This window comes from Sciurus vulgaris (genome assembly GCF_902686455.1).
Source record: "Sciurus vulgaris genome assembly, chromosome: 7".
NCBI lineage: Eukaryota > Metazoa > Chordata > Mammalia > Rodentia > Sciuridae > Sciurus > Sciurus vulgaris.
Window position 1 is genome coordinate 74,179,591 of NC_136467.1, and position 22,753 is coordinate 74,202,343.

Sequence of the window (22,753 nt, forward strand, 5' to 3'; positions counted from 1 at the left end):
GTCTTGAGCAAAAAGAGCAAAGCCGTAGGCATCAACATGTCCAACTTCAAAACATACAAAACTGTAGTAACAAAAATATAGTATTGGCATAAAGACAGACACGTAGATCAATGGAACACAACAGCCTAGAAGTAAAGCCTATGTATCTACAAACAACTGATTTTTGACAATGATGCCAAGAACATGCATCGGAAAAGGCAGCCTTTTCAATAAGTGGTGCTGAGAAAACTGGGTATTCACATGCAAAAGAATGAAACTAGACCACTATCTCTCACCAGTTATAAAAATCAACTCAAAATGGATTAAAGACATAAGTATAAGACCTAAGACTAAAACTAGAAGAAGAAAACACAGGAAATGCTTCAGGACACTGGAATGGGCAAGGGTGTTTTGGACAAGACTCTAAGAGCACAAAACCAAAAATAAACAGGATTACAAACTAAAAGCTTCTGCACAGCAGAGGAAACAGTAAAGAGACAACATATGGAATGGGACAAGACATTTGTAAGCACACATTTGACATGGGGTTGATATCCAGAATATATAAGCAACTCCAAAAACTCAAGAGCAGAAATACAAATAACCTGACTAAAATATGGGCAAATAGACCTAAATAGACATTTCTAAGAGAAAGACATACAAATGGCTAAAATGTTTAAGAAAAAGGGCTGGACATCAGTAATCAGGGCAATGCAAATCAAAACCACAATGAGGTATCACCTCACCCTAGTAAAAATCACTATTATCCAAAAGATAAAGTGCTGAGGAGGCAGGACTGAAGAAAAGGAAACCCTTGCACACTACTGGTCAGAATGTGAATTAGTATAGCCATTATGGAAAACAGTAAGGAGGTCTGTAAAAAACTGGGTATATATTCAAAAAAATGAAATCAGGATGTAGAAGAGACATACATGCAGTGTTCCCTGCAGCACTGCTCAATTCAGTCAAGAAACAAACAACCTAAGTGCCCATCAACTGAGGAATGGATAAGAAAAATATGGTGTATATGCACTAGGAAATACTATTCAGCCATAAAAATGAATGAAATCCTGACTTTTGTGATAGCACCAGGGACAAGAGATCACAATAGTGAAATAAGCCAGGCCCGGAAAGAAATACCACATGGTCTCGCTCGTGTGGAATCTAAAAAATGATGATCCCGTAGAAGTTGAGATTAGAATAGAGGTTACCAGGTGCTGGGAAAAGGATAACCAATAGATACTAAGTTACAGTTAATTAGAAGCAAGACTTTCTGGTGTATTGTTGACAGTAGGGCAATTAAAATGCATGTAGCAGTGTTGTGCATGACATTTCAAGAAGCCAGGAAAAAGCAATTCAAATATTTTCACTATAAAGAAACGTTGTGAGGACATAACTACTTGAACTTTAAACACTGCAATGTATGCATGTATTGAAACATTACACAGAACCCCATTAATATGTACAAATTTTATTTCTTCTTGTATCATTAAACAATAAATTAAAGAGATCCAAGATGGCAAACAGACACTCAGCACTCACCCACTCCTTCACAAAGAAGAACCAAGTAACAATGGGTAGATCTTTTGAAGCTAGTGACCATGGGAGAACACTGAAAATCAGCAAGAGAGACTAGCACCTGGTAAGTTTCAGAGACCTGGGACAACGCATAAAAAGAAAAAAAAAAAAAAATCCCAGGTCTCTGCTCCACAGAAATGGAAGGGGCAGCTTTGCTTCACAGGGGCCAGGGTGGTAGAGTCCCAGCAAATTCTTTCTATCAGTGCACATACTGGCAAACCTCCCTACTGCAAGTTTCACAATCTTCACAGGCCTACAGCCCACTTAGATCAGCACTCTAAAATCTGTATAGCAGCCTTGCTTTGGAAAGGATCTCACATCATCTTCCAGCAAATACCCAGAGGGTTGTAACCAGGAACCATCTTAAGATGTGAGCTATTGTTTGAGTTGGGCAGAAACCCCTGCCTATTCCCATCTCTAGACACCCCCCACTTCACTGTCTTTGGGGCAAAGATGCCTCAAGGACCCAACTTAAGGCAGCAGAGTGATTGACACTTAAGCCTCCTGGGACCCCTGAACTGTAAGGGATAGGTGTTGTGATGCAGAGAGGGTAGCACAGAGAAGAAAGGAGAACACCACACTCAAGAATCAGGCAATCAGGGCACTTGCCTTTCAAGACCAAGGGAGTGGCCGTTTTCATGTGGATTCACCAGTGCTGGGACTAAAGGCAGGTGACACGCCAATTCCTTCTCACTGCCCTGCACTCAGATACCTATTACTGACTTGATGGAGAGGGAACACCACAATTCCTGCTGCTGCCCTCCCCACAGGGGCATGAAGAAAGGATCTTGGGTAACTTTGTAGCTCTGGCCATAGCCCAGCCCCCCAGCACATGTTTCAAATGAAGGAGTTGAGGTGAGAAGTAGAAAGCCCCAGCTCCAGCCACCACCCTGTCCCTGGACGCACACCAAAGGGGACCAAGAGGAATTCTGCCTGGTGCCAGAGTTCCACTCTTGGCCTTGCACTGTCACAGGCAGAAAGGAACACTATGGTTCCTGGTGATACTTCACCTATGCAGTTGCCACCACCACCATATCTCCACACCTTGTCTAATCACACATTGCTATTAGGACTGGGTGCAAGTACCAAAAAGGAAGTGCTACCACCATGCAATATCTGGACCAATGCCAATGACTTAAGGTCCCTCACCACTGCGGGGCTGCTAGTGCCAGGGGCCCTTGTTAGTAACAGAGCTATGATCAATAGTGCCTGAGGAAACTCCCACTGCCCAATAGGAACCACCACTCCCTCCATAGGGGTAGCCACACAGTGTGAACCCCAAACTCACTGCTGCCTGTACCACACTTGCCTGAGCCACTAGAATGTATGCATCTCTGCATGGCCCACAGAGACAATCAGTCTCTCCAACTTTGCCATGATACACACGATGAACAAAATTATCACAGTCAAAGAAGCTATAGGAAGACTATTTCCATTTGGGCATGATAGCATAAAGCCAACATTATGTAAAAAACTTAAACCCCCAAGCCATGTCTTTAGCAGAAAGCCACTTAAAAAGAAGGTCACCTCATAAAAGTAGTGGAGATACTTGATATACCAGATGCACAAATCAACACAGGAACACAAGAAATATAAAAGAAAAATAAAAGCAAGGTAATATGATGCCTCCAAAAGAATGTAACAACTCTCTAGCAACAGATCCCAAAGAAATTGATATAGATGAAATGCCCAACAAAGAATTTAAAGGAACGGTGCCTGGGAATGTAGTTCAGTGGTACAGCACTAGCCTAACATCCAAAGCCCTGGGTTTGATCCCTAGCACTAAAAAACATAATTTAAGAAATAATGATTATAAAAAGACAAACAATCAGTAATGTGAAGAGAGAGCCTACAGAATGGGAATAAATCTTTCCCACATGCACCTCAATAGAGCACTAATCTCCAGAATATATAAAGAACTCAAAAACTTAACACCAAAAAAACAAATAACCCAATCAATAAATGGGCTAAGGAACTGAATAGACACTTCACAGAAGAAGAAATACAATCAATCAACAAATATATGAAAAAAATGTTCAATATCTCTAGCAATTAGAGAAATGAAAATCAGAACTACTCTCAGATTTCATCTCACTTTAGTCAGAATGGCAATTATCAAAAATATAAGCAACAATAAATGTTGGCAAGGATGTGGAGGAAAAGGCACACTCATACATTGCTGGTGGGACTGCAAATTGGTGCAACCACTATGGAAAGCAGTATGGAGATTCCTCAGAAAATCTGGAATGGAACCGCCATCTGACCCAGCTATACCACTCCTCAGTATATACCCAGAGGACTTAAAATCAGCATACTATAGTGATGCTGCCTCATCAATGTTTATAGCAGCCTAATTCACAATAACTGAACTATGGAACCAACCCAGATGCCCTTCAACAGATGAATGAATAAAGAAATGGTGGTACATATACACAATGGAATATTAATTAGCCTTAAAGAAGAATGAAATTATGACATATGCGGTAAATGAATGGAACTGGAAAATATGCTAAACGAAATAAGCCAATCCCCAAAAAAGCAAAAGGCCAAATGTTTTCTGTGATATGTGGATGCTAACTCACAATAAGGGGCAGGGGACTAGGGAAGAATAGAGGTACTATGGATTAGGCAGAGAGGAGTGAAGGGAGGAGAGGGAGAATGGGGGTAGGAAGAACAGAAGTATTACCCCATGTACATATATGATTATATGATCCATATGATTCTACACTATGTACAACCAGAAAAATGAGAAAGTATACTCTATATGTATGATGTTTTGAAATGCATTCTGCTGTCATGTATAACTAATTAGAACAAATAAAAAATAAAATAAATTAAAAGGGTTAATGAGAGCCCCCCCAAAAAAAACCCAAAAAACAAAAACAAACAAAAAAAAACCAGAAGGACAGTTCAATGAAATTAGGAAGACAATGAAAGATATAAATGAGAAATTGAGCAAAACATAGGGATTTTTAAAAAGAACCAAACAGAAATCTTGGAAATAAAGAGCTCAATACATAACAAAACAAAACCAGAGTTGAAAGTCTCAACAGACAAGATCAAGCAGAAGAGAGAATAACTGAACTTGAAGACAGGTCTTTTGAAATATTTCAGTCCGATAAAAGGGGGAGGAAGGAGAGAAGAGGTACATTTAAGACTTTGGTACACCATTAAATGAACAAATATCTATATTTTTTTAATATCTGAAAGTAAAGAGAAAAAGTTAAATTCAATAGAAAAATCAATTCCATTCTCTATCTTGGGGATGATATGGACATCCCATGTACAGGATGTTTATGGGATTCTAAAGGGACATGACCAGGAAAAATCTTTACCATGGCATATTATATGATCACACTGCTAAAAGTAAAAATAAAAAATTCTAAAATCTACAAGAGAAAAGTGCCAAGTTATATTTAAGGGTATCCCCATAAGACTAACAGGAGATTTCTCAGAAGAAACCTTATGAGCCACAGGGAATAGAATGACATCTCAAATCCTGAACTAAAATAACTGCCCACCAAGAATATTATGCCCAGCAAGACTATCCTTCAGAAATGAGGTAGAAATAAAGTCCTTCCAAGACAAGCAAAAACTGAGGGAATTCATGACTACCAAACCAACCTTATATATGATGTTTAAGGGAATACTACATCTAGAGGTGAAAGAAAGTAAACTATGATCATGAACATATGATCATGAAAACATATGAGAATATAAATCCCACCAGACAAGTGTATACACAAAACAGAAAACAGAAAAGAATGAACCACTTATGGGAAATAAAACTTATGGGAAACAGCAAAAGAAAAAAGGGAAGTTTATAGCAATGTGTGCCACCTACACTGGAAAAACAAAGATTTCAAATAAACGGCCTAACAATGCATTGTGGATTTAGAACAAAACCCAAAACCAGCAGAAAGAAATAAAGAGCAGAGTTAAATGAAAGATCTTTATATAAAGATCAATGAAACAGAGTTGGTATTCTGAATGACTAATCATTCAATAAGAATTAACCATTCTAAGAAAAAGACCCAGATAAATAAGATGAAAAAGGAGACATCACAACTGATACCACAGAAATGCAAATGTTCATTAGAGATTATTATGAAAAACTATAGGCCAACAAATTGGAAAACCTAAAAGAAATGGACAAATTTCTGAATTCATATGACCTATCAAACTGAATTTTGATTGTAGAGAGACAAAGGAGAGGGATCATGAACTGAATCAAATTCCACAGGTGTATGAGTTTGTCAGGATGAACCCAACTACAATGTTTAACTATAAAGCCCTAATTTAAAAAAAAAAAAAATAGATTAAAAATGAACCTTGAGAACATAAATTTGTTAAAAAAAAAAAAAAAAAAAAAAAAAAAAAAAGCTATAATGAGATTGAATCAGTAATAAAGTTTCCCAAAAAAGCAAAGCCCAGGACTGGATGACTTTGCTGATGATTCTTAGTAAACTTTCAAAGAACCAATGCCAATTCTCCTCAAACTATTCCAGATAATTAAAGGGAGGGGACGCTCCCAAACTAATTTTATGAGGCCAGCATTACCATGTTACCAAAACCAGACCAGGGCATGAGAGGAGAAAACTATGCACCAATATCCCTAATGAACACAGATAAATACTAGCAAACCAATTTCAGCAGCACATCAAAAAAAAAAAAAAAAAAAAAAAAAAAAAAAATTCACCATGATTGAGTTGGTTTCATTCTAGCTGTGCTTTAACATACCCAATAAACATAATATACATCACATCAACAGAATAAAGAATAAAAATCATCTCAGTAAACACAGAAAAAGCATTTGATAAAATTCAACATCTCTTCCTGATGAAATCCCAGAACAAATTAGGTCCAGAAGTATTATGCCCTTGACATAATAACGGCTATAAATGAAAAACACACAGCCAACATCATAGTAAATACTTCTCAGTATTTTCTCTAAGACTAGCAATAAGACAAGGGTATCGTCTTTTTTATTTTATTTTATTTTATTTTTCCTTTTATGGATTGAAACCAAGTGTGCTTAACCACTGAGCAACATCCCCAGTCCTTTTTATTTTTTGAGACAGGATCTCACTAAGTTGCTTAGAGTCCCACAAAGTTGCTGAGGTTGGCATTAAACCTGAGATCCTCCTGCCTCAGCCTCCTGAACCACTATGCCCGGCTTGATGTACACTCAAAGTTCTTAATTCAACATAGTCCTAGAGAGGCTGAGACAGGAGGATTTTAATTTGAAGCCAGCATGGGAAACTTAGCAAGATTCTGTCTCTAATAAAAAGGGCTGGGGATACAGCTCAGTGGCAGAGTACCCCTGGTTCAATCTCTTGTAGCACGAGAAAAATATGTAAACATTTTAATAAACTAGAAGGTTTAGCCAGATCAATTAGGCAAGAGAAAGAAATAAAAGGCAAGCAAAATAAAGCAAGGGCAGTTAAACTATCCCTGTTTGCTGATGATATGACTGTATATATAGAAAAACTTACAGACTACCAGAATACTATTACATCTGGTAAATGAATTCAGTCCAATAGCAGGGGATAAAAATCAACATACTAGGGCTGGGGTTTGGCTCAGTGGTAGAGCACTTACCTAGCATACCTGAGGCACTGGATTCGATTCTCAGCACCACATATACATAAATGAATAAAATAAAGGTTCATCAACATCTAAGAAAAATATTTAAAAAAAAAATCAACATACTAAAATCAGCAGGTTTTCTATATGTCAATAAGGAATTTGCTGAGAAAGAAATTGCAAAAGCAATCCCACTCATGATAGCTATGAAAAAAAAAGTTAATAAAATACCTAAGAATAAACTTAACCAAAGAAATGAAAGACCTCTATAATAAAGATTGCAAAAACACTGATGAAAGTTTAAGAAGACAAAAAGATGAGAAGACCTCCCGTGTTCTTGGATTAGAAGAATATTGTTAAAATGTCCATACTGCCACGTGTGGTGGCACATATGTGTAATCCATTAATTCAGGAGGCTGAGGCAGGGGAATTGCAGGTTGAAAGTCAGCCTCAAGCTGTTTAGCAAGGCCCTAAGTAACTTAGTGAGACCCTGCCTCAAAATAGAAAATAAAAAGGGCTGGGGATGTGGCTCAGTGGTGAAACACCTCCTGGGTTCCAATCCTGGTACAAAAAGTAAAAATAAAAAATGTCCATACTACCCAAAGTGATCTACTGTTTCAATGCAATACCTATCAAAATACCAACATTTTTCACAGAGCTAGAAAAAACCTGAAATTCATATGGAAGCATAAAATACCCTTAGCAACCAAAGCAAGCTTGAGCAAAGAGCTAAGAAGGTATTACAACACCTGATTTCAAGCCACTTCAGAGTCACAGTAACCAAAACAGAGTGGTACTGGCATAAAAACAGATGCATAACAAAGGGAAAGTACAGAGATCCCCAAAATAAACCTACACATCTACAACAAACTGATTCTTAATGAAGGTGCTAAAACATACCATTATGGTTTACCTATGAAATATCCCCCAAAAGCTCATGTGTGGGACAACACAAGAACACTCAGAGGTGAAAGAATTGGGTTATGAGAGTTTTAACCTAATCAGTAGATTAATCCACTGACAGGCATGAACTGGGTGGTAACTGCAAACAGGGAGGGTGTGGCTGAAGGAAATAGATCACTGGGGGCCTGGCTTTGGGATTTACCTTTGTCCCTGGTGAGCAGAGTCCACTCCCTGCTTCCTGGCTATCATGTCCTGAGCTGCCTTCTGCTGTGGTCATCCACCATGATATTTTGCCTCACCTTGGGTCCAGAGCTATGGAGTCAGCCAGCCGTGGCCTAAATCTCTGAAACTGAGCCAAAATAAAATTTTTCTCTTCTACATTTTTCTTGTCAGGTCTTTTGGTCACAACAATGAAAAGCTGGTGAAAACACATATGGTGGAGGAAAGAGAGTCTCTTCAATTCACATGCAGAGGAATGAAACTAGACCCTTATCTCCCATTCTGCACCAAAATCAATTCAAGATAGGTCAAAGATCTACAAGAAGGACCTGAAACTATGAAATTACTAGAAGAAAATAGGGGAAATCTTCAAAACACCAATACAGTGATTTTCTGGTTGGGATCCCAAAAGCACAGTAAGCAAAAGCAAATATTGACAAATGGGGTTACGTCAAACTAAAAAGCTTCTGCACAGCAAAGGAAGCAAACAACAGAGTGAAGAGGCAAACTACAGAATGGGAGAAAGTGCTGACTGTTCATCTGAGAGGGTCAATTCCAGACAATAAAGGGAACTCAAAGAACTTAACAGAAAAAAAAAAAATTCAATTTGGAAAATGGATAAATGATCTAAATGGATACATCTCAATAGAAGAAATAGTAGTGGCAACAAATATATGAAAGAGTGCTCAGTATCATTAGCCAACAGGGAAATGCAAATCAAAACTACAATAAGATACTATCTCACCTTCATTTGAATAAGTATTATCAAAAATGCAAAAAATAAAAAATAATGCTGGCAAGGATGTGGGAAAAAAATTCTTATACACTGTTGGTGGGAATGTAGATTAGCACAACCATTATGGAGAACAGTATGGAGGGTCCTCAAAAAACTGAGAAAAGAACGACTCTAAAATCCAGCAATCCCACTTCTGGGTATCTATCCAAAGGAAATGAAATCAGTATGCAGAAGGGTCATCTGTACTCCTGTGTCCACTGCAGCACTATTCACAAATAGCCAAGAAATGGAAAAAACTGACATGTGCATCAACTAAGGAATGGATAGAGAAAATGTGGTCTATCTAAATGGAGTATTGTTCCATCATAAAGAATGAGATCCTGTCATTTGCTGCAAAATGGAGAGGACTAGAGGACATTATGTTAAGTGAGATTGGTCAGACTTAAAGACAAGCCGACCATTTTAATGCTAATCTCTCCCAAAACACCCTCACAGACACATCCAGAAACAATGTTTAACCACATACAGGGGAAGCCCATAGCCCAGTCAAGTTGAGAAACAAAAATAATCATCACATTCACAGGAAAGAAGTCATCTGAATCTGGGTGTTGACAGGGCTGCATCTTCCAGAGATTTTAGGGGAGAACTATTCTTGCCTCTATCAGCCTCTGAGGGTTGCACAGGGTCTCTTTATCTTGTGTCCACATCACTCTAATCTCTGTCTTGATCTTCTCCTTCTCTTGTGTCTGTCTAATCTCCCTCTGCCTGTTTTAAGGATTCATGTGGTTGAATTTAGGGTCCATTCAGATAATACAGGGTAAGTTCATGCTCTCAGATCCTTAACATAATTACATTTTCAGGTCCATATAATATCCACTCATTATATATAATAAATTCACAGGTTCTGAGGATGAGTAAGTAAATATATCTTCAGAGAGGGGGCATTTTATCTGCCAAATATAGTAACCTTACCACCAGTACCAATTAGAAAAGCCCAACAAAACTTTAAACAAAACATAAAACATTAAAAAATGTGTTTGAAGATGTCAGAGCTGCCAAGGCAGCAAGGACTCAAATATCCAAGAGCATGAAGAAAAGGGTAGTGCAAAGAGATGAGCCAATATTGGGAGTTACATTTTCCTTTGTGGCACTTGCTGAATGGCAAGTAGCTGCTGAGAGTTCAGGAAACACAAAGGTGGAAAAGTAAGTCAACACTCCACACTTCCGCTCTGAAAAGAGCTAATCACCCTGGAAATAAGGAGATACTAGAAAGATGCAGCTTGGAACTGATTCAAGTGAACCAAAGAGCAAATGAGGAGAGTCATAAATCCAGTTAAGGTCTTGTTATGGTTTAGATATGTGGTGTGCCCCCCACCCCCGCCCAAAGCTCCTGTTAATGCAGGAATGTTCAGAGGTAAAGTGATGGGATTATGAGAGCTATAACTTAATCCATCCATCCTAGTTTGAATAGACCAGGTGGTAATTGTAGGCAGGTATGGTGTGGTGTGGCATGGTGTGATGTGACATGACTGAAGCAGGTGGTCTCTGGGATGCATGCCCTGGAAAGGTGCATCTTCTCTCTGGTCCCTTCCCCATCTCTACTTTTGCTTCCTTGCGGCTATGAGGGGAGCAGCCTCCCCTCCACCACTCTCTTCTGCCATAATATTCTGTCTCACTTAGTCCCACAGTGATAGAGTTGGCCATCTGTGAACTGAGACCTCTGAAACCATGAGATGCAAATAAGCTTTCCCTCCTCTAAGTTCTTCTTGTCAAGTTAGTTTGGTTACGGTGACACAAAAGCTGACTAAAACAGGTCTCCTGTTCACAATACATAAAGAATGTCTCAAAAAAAGTCACTAGGACAATCCAGTAGAAAAATGACCCAGAGTTGTGAAGAGATAGCTTCACAAAAACTATCTAGATAGCTTTGCACATGTTAAGTGCTCAAACTCAAAAGTTTTTAAGAAAATAGAAATAAAATTAGACTGATAAGAATGTCCAAAATTTTTAAAGACTGAAAATTCCAAGAGTGGCACAGATTTGGAGCAATGGGATTTCTCATATAACTTGGATTGAGGTATAAATTCATATAAGCACTTTAGAAAGCCATTCAGTAGTACCAAACATACATATATCCTATAATGAACAATTCCAGTTCTAGGAATATAATAAAAAGAAATGCAAACATACACACACCAAAAGACATCTGGGGAATCATTGCAGCATTACTCATAGTAAAAAGCTGTAAAAAAAAGTTATTGGCAATCCATCTCAGCACAGAGATCATGTGAATTATCTATTTCCACAAAATTTATAACAGGCTTCTGAGGAGGTTTTATGCACACTGTAACTCCATTTATGACTTAGTTACTTAACTGAAATGTGACAGTCTGATAATTCTTGTTTTCAGAAATTGGAATGCAAAAATTTCCCATCTATGATAGTTTTAAATTTTTATATATAAAAATAAAGGATGCATTCTGAATCCCTTTACCAGGCCACAAACAGGGAGACATTTAATCAATTTATAATGAAGTATAACCTTCAGTCTTTTCTGTAAAATTCTCTGCCACCTAAGGCCAACATTAATTCCTTTCTGTTCCAGAATGAAATTAATCAAAACATTTGGGTTACATCCTAAAGTAGCTTATTGTTTTATAATTGCTTTAATAGACAATGTTGAAAATCAAGTTTGAAGTATAGATTACTCCCCACCTGGGCCTGGGGATTGAACCCAGGGATTCACAGATACCAGGCAAGTACTCAGTACTCTACCACTGTGCTACATCCCCAGCCCTGAAATTGATACTTTTATAAAAAGCCATAAAACCAAAATGTCCATGAAAAGCAAAAGGGATATGTATATTCATACAACACCCTGCTAAATAAAAAGACATGCTATATGACTTTCCTTTTGTAGGACTCAAAAACAGGCAAAACTGATCTTTTGTGTTAAAGTATAAAAGTTGGGAGGATGGTAGGTGGGAGGCTTCTGGAAGGTTGGCAGCATTCAACTGCCTGATCTGGGAGGTAATTGTGGGAGCACAGTTGAGGATCTGTATTTATGATTTGTGCCCTTTTCAGTAGGCATATTTTAACTGAAAATATTATAGTTTTCAGAAATTTCCCCATCAATATCTTTTATTAAAATTTATGTTAACATACAAGGTACTACAGCTAAGTAAGTGCTAAGCTCAGTGGCATTTCTGATACCACCAAAAAACTAGTTTCTGTGCTTCATTATTAACTGCAAGACACCGAAAATCTTTTCCAGCCAAACTCTAAATCTCACCCCAATAGGCAAACACAGATGTTGCTCCTTGTGCCCACCTGGGTGTACAACCCCACCCTCCAGACTGCAAGGCCAGTTCCTGATGACAGAGCACAGATTCCCTAAACCTATGACTATATCTCTGCCCCTAATTATGGACAGAGACACCGTTTAAAAAAAAAATTCAAAACTGGGGCTGGGTTGTAGCTCAGTAGTAAAGCACTTAGTGGTGCATGTTCATATAGGTAGATGCTCAGTGTTTATCAGTGTACAGATATACACTGATCACCTATATGAACATGCACCAGAGTTAACAAGTGTAACTCTGGGTTTTATCCCCAGTTCAAGACAAAACAAAACAAACAAACAAAAAAGAACCCAGTCCCCTGAAAAAAAGAAAAAAATAAACACACACTGAACCAAGGATGTAGTTCAGTGGTAGGTCCCTGCCCTAGGTTCAATTCCCAGCCAAAAAAACAAAAATAAACAGGTGGGTGGCTTAAACTTGTCCTGTGATAGTTCATGACGGGGTAGAGAGAGTAGTGTACAAAGATATGTCAGAGCTCAGGGGCACTCAACCAAAGTGAGGCTGGCTTTGAACTCGTGATCCTCCTGCCTCAGCCTCTGGAGCCGATGGGATTACAGGCATGCACTTCCCTGTCTGGCTTGTTTTTATTTATTTATTTTTTTGTGCCAGGGATTGAACCCAGGGGTATTTAACCACTGAGCCACATCTCCAGCCCCTTTTTTGTATTTTTATTTAGAAACAGTGTCTGAGTTGCTTAAGGCTGTGCTAAATTGCTGAGGTGGGCTTTGAACTCGTGATCCCCCTGCCCTCAGCCTCCCAAGCCGCCAGGATTACTGGTGTGCGCACCATGCTTGGCTTGTGCTGTTGATCTTTTTTTTTTTTTTTTTTTTTTTTGAAGGTTAAAAAAATCATTTTTTTTCATAAAATACAAGAGCAACCAATTCCACCATCGAGTAAAAGTAAAAACTGGGATTCTTTTTTAAATTAGTCCGAAGTGGCATTTAGGAACTTAGTTGTAGGCTGCTGCGCTGACACCATGACAAACCAATGTACAGGGTTGGGTCTGGTTTTGTTTCGGTTTTCTTTTCAGTATCCAATGCTCATGGATTAAGTTCTGGAAATGTTCCAATTTTAAGGCAGGGATCTGTTTGGATTCCACCACGGGTATGCTCCTTGGGTTGGATGCTGGAGGGTGAGGCACATTTTGCTGGACCCATGTCGACTACCTAGTAGTTATCAAGGTCAAAAAATTCATCGTCTCCTCCTTGGTATTCCATTCCCTGGAAATCTACTCGGTACCGCAAGATACCTCCAATTCCACCAAATCCTTTCACAAATTGGGATCCTTCTTGTGACTTATCTGTGACAATTTCCAATGTAGCTCCAAATTTTTTATAGTTATTAGCAAACCATTCCAAGAGGGGCATGCTCTCAATCAGCTCATGTTCCTGTCCTGTCTCTTTGTCTGTGAAATGAGATTTATCCTTCTCTTGTTCTGGAGTTAGAGAATTTTCTCCTCTTCTGTGCCTTGGCAATGAAGAACGTATCTCATTATATCCAGATTTTCATAGACTATTAGAATCTCTACAGCGCCCATTTCCAAAGCCTTTAGTGTATCTTCAACACCAAAGCAGTACTTGCCCGTGTCCTGACTAATTTCATCAAAGTATCGTCCTATTAATTTCTTCTCTTGAATGAATTTCACGTTGGAGAGGACTTCAGTAGATAACTCAATAGCTTGGTTGAATCCATTTTCACCACCATGGGATATATCAACTAATTTTAAAACTTTTGATTGCAACCTCTGATCAAACATATCAGATTGACTTAGTTCAGTTTTAAAGTCAGCTGATCCAGCTAAAACGAGACCAGCCACATTCACTTTGTCCCCAGAAATAAACAGCTGCACAGCAGTCTCTGCTACTTTCCGAACATAGTTATGTCGTTTTTCCATTCTTAAACGGGCAAAACGCAAGGCTGACTGACCTCCTCTACCATGTTTCTTTGGGAGATCCACAGTGAATTTGTGCAAGACTTCTCTTGTGTTTCCTTGGAGTGTGCCAAAAAGTGCACCACTGCCATCTATTACAATAAAGCCAAATTTGCTGTCATCTGAAAGTAGTGCTGTTAAGAGCCTCAATCATTTCTAGTTATGACATCATATCAGTTAGAGCCCAAATATACAAAGCCAGTAAGATTAAACAGTATCTCTGTGTGGAATTTGTTGTCACACAAATACAATGATGTATTAATTGGTTTGAAAGGTTCAAAATCAATGTTGACTTTCTTTTCCTTTCCTTCTTCTGTTACAATTGTTCCACAGTAAACAACCAGACCATTTGGAGGTACTTTGTTATAAAGTTTGAGTCTTTGTTGTACAGATGTAATGGCTCCCAGGACTGAAAGGCGGTTTACTCGTGACTTAATGTTAGATGCAGTTCCAAACTCATCTGCTAACATTTTTGCCACTCGTGAAATCTGGTCTTTGGAAGGAATGATCAATGATATCATGCTGGTGCCATTGCCCCAAGTGGGGGAAAGACCCCTTCTCCAGCAAACAGCTCCGACCCTCGCCCCTGAGTCAGAAGCTACTACCCAGAGGTCCAGAAGGCGGGAGTTGGCTAGTACCGGGTTCTCCTCATCCGGCCATGCGGCGCGGGGGCGGCCATCCTGAGGGGTCCGGGATCCAAGAGGGCACGGGGGGGGGGGGGGGGGGGACACGCGGCGCTCACCCGCGGGCCGCCTCCAAGCTCTTAATGAGCTTCTTGATCTTCCAGATCTCCACGTTCCTGTCGGCAGCACTGGGGTCGTCCGCCATCTTCTCGCCTCCTCCTCCCTAAAGGCCCAGTCCTGGGCGGCAGCGGCTGCTCCTCCCCAGCGGCGGCTCCGCGGCGGCGGCGGCTCTGACGTAGGACACCAGCTCCTTCTCTCCAGGCAGCTGCATGTGTTGCAATCCGCTCACATGGGGCCTGTGATATCACTTCCTCCGCCAGGGGCAGAGTGTGTGCTGTTGATCTTGAGACCTTCCAGAATATGCCTCTAACCACCGCCCTACTCTGCTCCCTTGTAGACTTGAATAATGCCCGTTGAGTTTTTAAGAAAGGGCAAACCAGTTTCCCAGGTGTGGGCCTGCAGAAGGGGCAGGAGGTGCACAGGCCAACAAGCCAGCAGTGGCTGCTGCACTACTCAGAGCAGAAGGGACCTCCCATACCTCAGCATCTGCCTCTGAGAAGTGGGCAGGACTCATGGCAGGAGATCCAGAGAAGGGAAGCCAGGCTTCCATGGAGGACAGAAAATCCAATGAGGTCCTAAGAAAAGCATGCCATTGGGAAGAATCTATAAAAGAAGAAGCATCTGGGCTGTGGTAGGCCTGCTCAGACCCCTTCACAACCTCAGCCCTGCGATGATGTGTTTATCTATCATCTGTACCCATGCCAAGGGCGACTGCCTTCACTGGGCCTATATCCACGTTCTTATAATAAGCCTTGAAACTGAAGTTTTTGGATAAACAGGAGACAGACTGCCAGCTGCCCCGCTCTATTCTTCATCCAGGGCAACACTAAGCAGCTCCCAGCTATCCCCACCAGGCTCTCAGCTCGTGCCTTCCACCACCATTCACTCACCCTACAGATGCACACCGAGCACCTACACGGACATACACCAGAGTTACAGAAGAGGGCAAAGCCAAGTTCCCTGCCTCTGCAGATCTTACATTCTTATGATTCTATTTATATACCAGGTCCAGGAAAGGCAAATATATAGAGAGAGAAACTGAGTTAATAGTTGGCTTACGGCTATGGGAGTGGTTGCTATTGGTACTAAATTTCTTTTGGAGGTAATGGAAAATGTTCCAAAAATCAATTATGATGACAATAGCAAAATTCTATATAAAATAAAAATCACTGAAATGTATGCTTTAAATTGGTGAATTTTATGGTATGTGAACTATATCTCAATAAAATGCTGTATTAAAAAAAAACAAAATTAGGACCAAACACCAGAACCTTCAATCTTAAGCTCCAGGCTCTTCTACAGCACCAAGTTGCTTTGTGTATGTAAGGAAGAAAATGAATGCTATTCAATGAGCCTTTAAAAAGTAAGTATTTGGAAAGACTTAAGTGCCCAGCTTAACTTTGTGAATGTGCTCCTTAAAGTGCTAGGCACACAGACTGCCTCAGTCAGGATGAGCTAAATCACTGTGGCAACAAGCTCACAACCCCAGTGGTTGAACAACCCAAGCCGGCTCTGCACTTGGGCTTGCGTCCACCTAGGGTTGGTTGAGCCATTTCCTCTGTGACTTGCCCAAGCCAACAGAGCACCTGGACTATACCAGTCTCCATGGCAGACAGCAAGAGACCTGGAGGATCACACACTAGTGATTAAGGACACAACACACTTCTCACAATTCACTGGTCTAAAGTCATCACATGGCACCCAAAACACAAGGGGGCCAGGAAGTGCAAAGTCTTCACCTGCCTGAAGAACAAAGAGCTTCGACTATTCAGTAAACAGCACCAATGTTTGTGTAGCGAGTAGTATAGGATATAGTGCAGTCAAGAGTGTGGACCCAGGCCAGTATGCTTGGCTTGAAGCTCCAGTGCAATCATTTCCTAGCTGGACATCACTTTACCTTCAAGAAGAAAACTTAACCTCTTTGTGCCTCAATTTCCTTACCCATAAAATGGACAGAGTTATAGCATTTCCTCTGTAGGTTTGTTGTAGAACTAAATGAGCATTTCTATCTCTAAGCAATGCAGAATAGTACCTGGCAAGTGCTGATACCATAAGCTTTACACAACTTATTTTGGAAAAAAAAATGTATGCAATGTTTTATCTTTGTAATAAAATTAACAAGTGGGCACTGTATAAAGTATCAGTCTACAGATTTCAACACATATAAAGAAGGTACGAAACATGTAGCAGCTTTTATGAAGAGAGCACCAGGACTCCCAGGTCTTGCTGGGCCCAGTCCTGCAGTTGGCGGATACTTTGGCTTCTAGTTTCTTTCTTATCTTTAAGAGAGGGGGCAGTCCAGGTGACTTCAAAGGCTCTCCAGCACTAGAAGCTGGGAATTCTTTGTTTCATTCTTTGGTCACTGACTTGGCTGGTATGTGAGCTGGCAATGTTTAAAGAATCCTCCCCTTCACATCAAGGGAACACCAAGACACTCCCTACCTGGTTCCAAAATAGGAACCTCACCTGGATTCTCCCCCTGGGCAGGTCTACTGCAACAATGCTACTCACCCAGAAGAGCACCCACTGGTTGCCAGCGGACCACCAAGCTGCCTATAGAGAGACAGGTCCCTGGGACACTTCAAAGGAAGTGCCTGCCTCCCAGGGAAAGTGGAGAGAGGCAGTCTCCCACAGGGCAGCTGGCCTGCACCCAGAGGGCAGTGAGTAGCCTCCTCCATCGCTGGGAGAAGACTTTTAAGTCCTAAATAAACACTCAGACTCACCCTCTTCCTTCCATTCCTGTTACAGGTGAGGATGGCCCCTCAGTGTTGGGGAAGCAGTGGTGGTCATCCTCACAGTTTAAGGAGAGTCAAACATTCCCACAGACCAACAGATCTGTGGGACAACGTATGACCCTTAACCTCCTGAGTTTGATTTGCTTAACATGATGATCTAGTTCCATCCACTTTCTTGCAAATTCCATAATTTCATTTTTATGACTGAATAAAACTCCATTGTGTATATGTATATTTTCTTTATCCATTCATCCATTGAAGGACACCTCGGCTGGTTCCATAGTTTGGCTATTGAGAATTGTGCCACTATAAACTTGGGTATGCATGTATTACCGTAGTAAGATGCCTTTAATTCTTCAGAATAAATACCAAGAAATGGTACAGCTGGATCAAGAAAAAAATTTTTAAAGCTTTCAGTAGAACAAAGTTTTAAAAAGTAGGAGCCATTCACAATACTTCAACATGCCGAATATACGAATAAAATATAGGTACCTAGGAAAATAAATCTCTCAATGCTACTGTTTTTCAATTGTTAATGGTTACGTCTAACAACTTCAATGGTGGTAGTGAAGGTGCCCTCCTTTGAGGGGTCGTTAAGGTCACCTTTACCAGTGACTTTATCAATGTAACCTATCACTCTCAACCCTTTATGATCCTCTGCACATGTCTGAGCAATGCTCATTCCACGTTACACTCCATAGTTAGTTCTCTTCGCACCTGTGCTTTCCTCTCCCCTGGCTGGGATGCCATGCCAATGGGTACAGGATACAGACAAGTTATACCTCCAGGGAGCTTCTGAATTCTCCAGCTCTTCTCGCCACTTCTGAGCCACTATCAAAAGGACCCTGTGCTATCTTCAAGGTTCAGTCAACAGCCATGTGGGTAAGTCCTCTTAAAAATGGAGTGTCCAGCCCAAGTCAAGTCCCAGAGGACTGCAGTCCTGGCCAACATCTTGACTGCAGTCACACAAGTGACCCTGAGCAGAACCGCCCAGCTAAGCCACTGCTGGAATCCCAACTCAAAGAAACTGTGGGGCCCCACATGCTTACTGTTAAGTTTGGGATAATTTGTTGAACAATAGGTAACTGATACAGATGAATATATGGACAATAAAGTTTAATAAAATTTGACGGTAGAATTTAGAATTTAGGTGGTACTTTTTATAGGTGTTTACTGCAAAATGCTTCGTTTTGCTGATAAAATTTTTCATAGACGTTGGGTGGGGAAAGGGCAGGGTGAACACAAAACTGGCAGCTGTGTCAGTCCATGACACTGCTCCATTGAAGTTTCCTGAACAGTATGTTTTAAAAGGGTCCCCAAGCCAGGTGTGACAATGCATACATGTAACCCAGTGACTCAAAAGGCTGAGGCAGGAAAACCAAAAGTTCAAGGCCAGCCTGGGCAACATAGCAAGACTCTCAAAAAAATTAAAAGGACTAGAGATATAACTCTGTGATAGAGCACTCCTGAATCCAAGCCCCAATGCCAAAATAATAAGTGTTACCAAGGAATATAGTCTATGTTTATGTAAGCTGATGTTTCTAGAACATTTATCATATGTATTTAAAGTATATAACACTAATCTCCAAAGTTTATAAAGAATTTAGATTTTACACCAAAAATACAAAGAACCCAATCAATAAATGGGCTAAGGAACTGACAGACACTTCACAGAAGATATACAAATAATCAACAAATATATGAAAAAGTGCTCATCATCTCTAGTAATTAGAGAAATGCAAATCAAAACCACCCTAAGATTTCATCTAACTCAAATTAGAAAGGCTGTTATCAAGAACACAAGCAATAATAAGTGTTGGCATGGATGTGGGAAAAAGGCACACTCATACATTGCTGGTAGAGTTGCAAATTGGTGAGGCCACTCTGGAAAGCAGTATGGAGATTCCTCAGAGAACTTGGAACCACCATTTGACCCAGTTATGCCACTCCTCCGTTTAGACCAAAAGGACTTAAAATCAGCATACTGCAGTAAAGCAGCCACATCAATGTTCCTAGCTGTTCAATTCACAATAGCTAGATTATGGAACCAACTGAGATGCCCTTCGATTGATGAATGGATAAGGAAACTATGGTATAATACACAATAGAATATTACTCAGCCATAAAGAAGAATAAAATTATGGCATTTGCTGGTAAATGGATAGAGCTGGAAAATATCATGCTAAGTGAAATAAGCCAAGCCCGAAAACCCAAAGGGCAAATATTTTCTCTGATATATGGATGATGATACATAATGGGGGTGGATAAGAGAAGAATGGAGGAACTTTGGATTGTGTAGAGAGAAATGGGGGGGGAGGAGTTGGGGAAAGAAAATTAGTGGACTGAGACAGACATTATTACACTATGTACATGTATGATTACACGAATGGTATGAATCTACATTGTGTTTAACCATAGAAATAAAAAGTTGTACCCTGTTTGTGTATAATGAATCAAAATACAGTCTGTAAAAATAAAAAGATTAAAAAATAAAGTATATTTAAGTATATAAAGTAATATTAGACATGTATGTGCTACTTCATTTAGTTTTATCTTAACCTCCAATTTTCAGCTAGGGTACTTCTCAGACATCCTGTTTTAGTCAGCTTTTTCACTTCTGTGACTAAAGGATCTGACCAGAATAATTTTAAAGGAGGAAAAGTTTATTTGAGGGCTCTCTGTTTCAGAGGTCTTAGTCCATAGAAGGCCGGCTCCATTCCTGGGAACTTGAGGTGAGGCAGAACATCATGGCAGAAGAGCATGACAGAGAGAAGCGGCTCACATCATCAGCAGAGAGTCTTCATTCAACAGATATAAATATACACCCCATAGCCACGCCCCCAATTAACCACTTCCTCCAGCCACACCCCACCTGCCTCCAATTACCACTCAGCTAATCCCATCAGGGATTAATTCACTGATTAGGCTAAGACGCTCACAACCCAATCATTTCTCTTCTGACACTTCTTGCATTGTCTCATTCGTGAGCTTTTAGAGGACACCTCACATCCAAATCATAACACACCCCATGATTTATGAGGAATTACCAATGCATAACACACATACACACCCCTCTAGTTACTTTTTCAAAAAGTAAACTAGTTCCTCAGTTGAGGTCAAACATCTGTCCTACTCTGTGCTCTGCTCTGTTTGTTCTGATTTAGTCCTTAGACTAATCAGGCTAGCTTAATTCCCTAATACTTTATTAGCTAATGGTTAGAGAAATTTGATTAACTTTTACAGAATATGTTCAACACAGAGTTATAAGACACGGAGAGCTTTGTACTCCAGAGAAATCATCTGATCCAACCAGTGCTGATGCCAGTCTGTATTCTCATTGATATTTACCTGGATCTGATACCTACTCCTGTATATTTTTATAGTGAATATAGTGTGTTAAAATTGCTGTTGATATCAAACACTGAGAATGTATTTTTTAAGATTAATAATGCAACTAACCCAGTCTTTTTATGTCATCACACACACACACATACACACACACACTGACCAGCCCTACAAACACCAAACCACACCAAAAACAAAACCTTGTGGTGAACAGAAATCTGGACCCATTTACAACTGAAATCTGCTGGTCAGTGATTTGGAGCCCACTTTGTTTATTTTACAGAGCTAGTCATCACAATGTAACTGATAACAAAAGCTACCCTATTTCAAAGTACACAGTATTGAACTACAGATGAGCATAGGAAATACTGATGGCAGGATTCTGAGTTCAGCAGAGGTTTGCACTGCATGGTATTTTGTCAACCCTGGGCAACACCACGTGCCTGGAAGGAGAGACCCCCACAGTATTCACTGCAGAACAAGAGGGACTGAACCATGTCATCCATCTCCTGGTTAGACAGGACAGAAAGCTAAAAACTGTGGTTTACAGACTCCACACCTTGCAGCTAGAGACTAGGACATGAACGAACTAGAAGCACCTGTGCAAAATTAGGATGCTGCAAGTGAAACAGGGGCCTTCTCTGTACAGCTTTTGACTTCTGAGCAAGGCATGGAATGGGGGTGTTTATGATTTGCTTTGGTGCAGTTTTGAGATATAGTTGACGAATTAAAATTGTATATATTAAAGGTGTACAACTTGAAAATTTGATTTACATGTACACAGTGTTAAATGATTACCACAATACCGCTAATCACCTCACACAGTTGCCATTTTTTGTGTGGAAAGAATACTTAAGATCTACTCTCAGCAAATTTCAAGTATATAACACATTAACTATAGTCACCATGCTCTACATTTTTTCCAGAACTTAGTTACCTTATAACTGAAAATTTGTACCCTCCGACCAGCACCTCCCCATTTTCTCCACCCTCTGGTAACCCCCCTTCTACTGTTCCTAGTAGTTTGACTTTCTTAGATATCACACGTGAGATAATGTTGTATTTACCTCTATCTCTGGCTTATTTCATTTAGTATAAAGTCCTGTACGTTTATCTTTGTTAGAAGGGACAGAACATCCTTGTTTTTTAAGGCTGAATAATATTCCACTGCAGATATACATCATGCATATACATGTATACACTTCCTTTATTCATCCATCTGCGAACACATTATTTGTACATCTTGGCTATTATGAATAGTGCTGCAGTCAACAAGGCAGTGCAGATCTGAGACGGGGATTTCATTTCCTTTAGCTATGTTTGCTGAGGAGTTCTATTTTTCATTTCTCGAGGAACCTCCATCCTGTTTTTATAATGGCCATAACAAATGGAAACTTTTTTATAAGCACATTCTAGGCCATTCTCCTGAGTGCTGAGAGGCACTGTGATGGTTTCTTTGTTTTTGAAATTCAAGTAGGGAGTGTTTCCTTGAAGTCACAGCTTCATTTAATATTCTTTAAATTGGTGGCCCCTCAAGGATCCGTGCTTTGCTGTGCTGGGAGTTGCTCTAAGTCATCCCTCCATGTTAATTTCCCCACTCCCCCAGCTCCAAACCCTTCAGGATGGGTGGTGCTGAAATC

General features: G+C 40.1%; 1 protein-coding gene, 1 long non-coding RNA gene and 1 pseudogene across 4 annotated transcripts in view; all 3 read right to left on the reverse strand.

The window, feature by feature from the left end:
- Window positions 1-22,753, reverse strand: part of ANKRD6 (ankyrin repeat domain 6) — a 214,604-nt gene that overhangs the window by 116,857 nt on the left and 74,994 nt on the right. The window lies entirely within an intron of this gene.
- Window positions 5,924-7,118, reverse strand: LOC306665913. Its single transcript, XR_013765140.1, has 2 exons — window positions 6,479-7,118; window positions 5,924-6,277 (listed from the first exon to the last, which is right to left on the reverse strand). It is a non-coding gene; the product is annotated as an uncharacterized lncRNA (long non-coding RNA).
- On the reverse strand, window positions 13,200-15,212 carry LOC306665842 (eukaryotic peptide chain release factor subunit 1-like; annotated as a pseudogene). The gene is made up of 3 exons: window positions 15,022-15,212; window positions 14,499-14,888; window positions 13,200-14,424 (listed from the first exon to the last, which is right to left on the reverse strand). The product of its transcript is annotated as a eukaryotic peptide chain release factor subunit 1-like (transcript).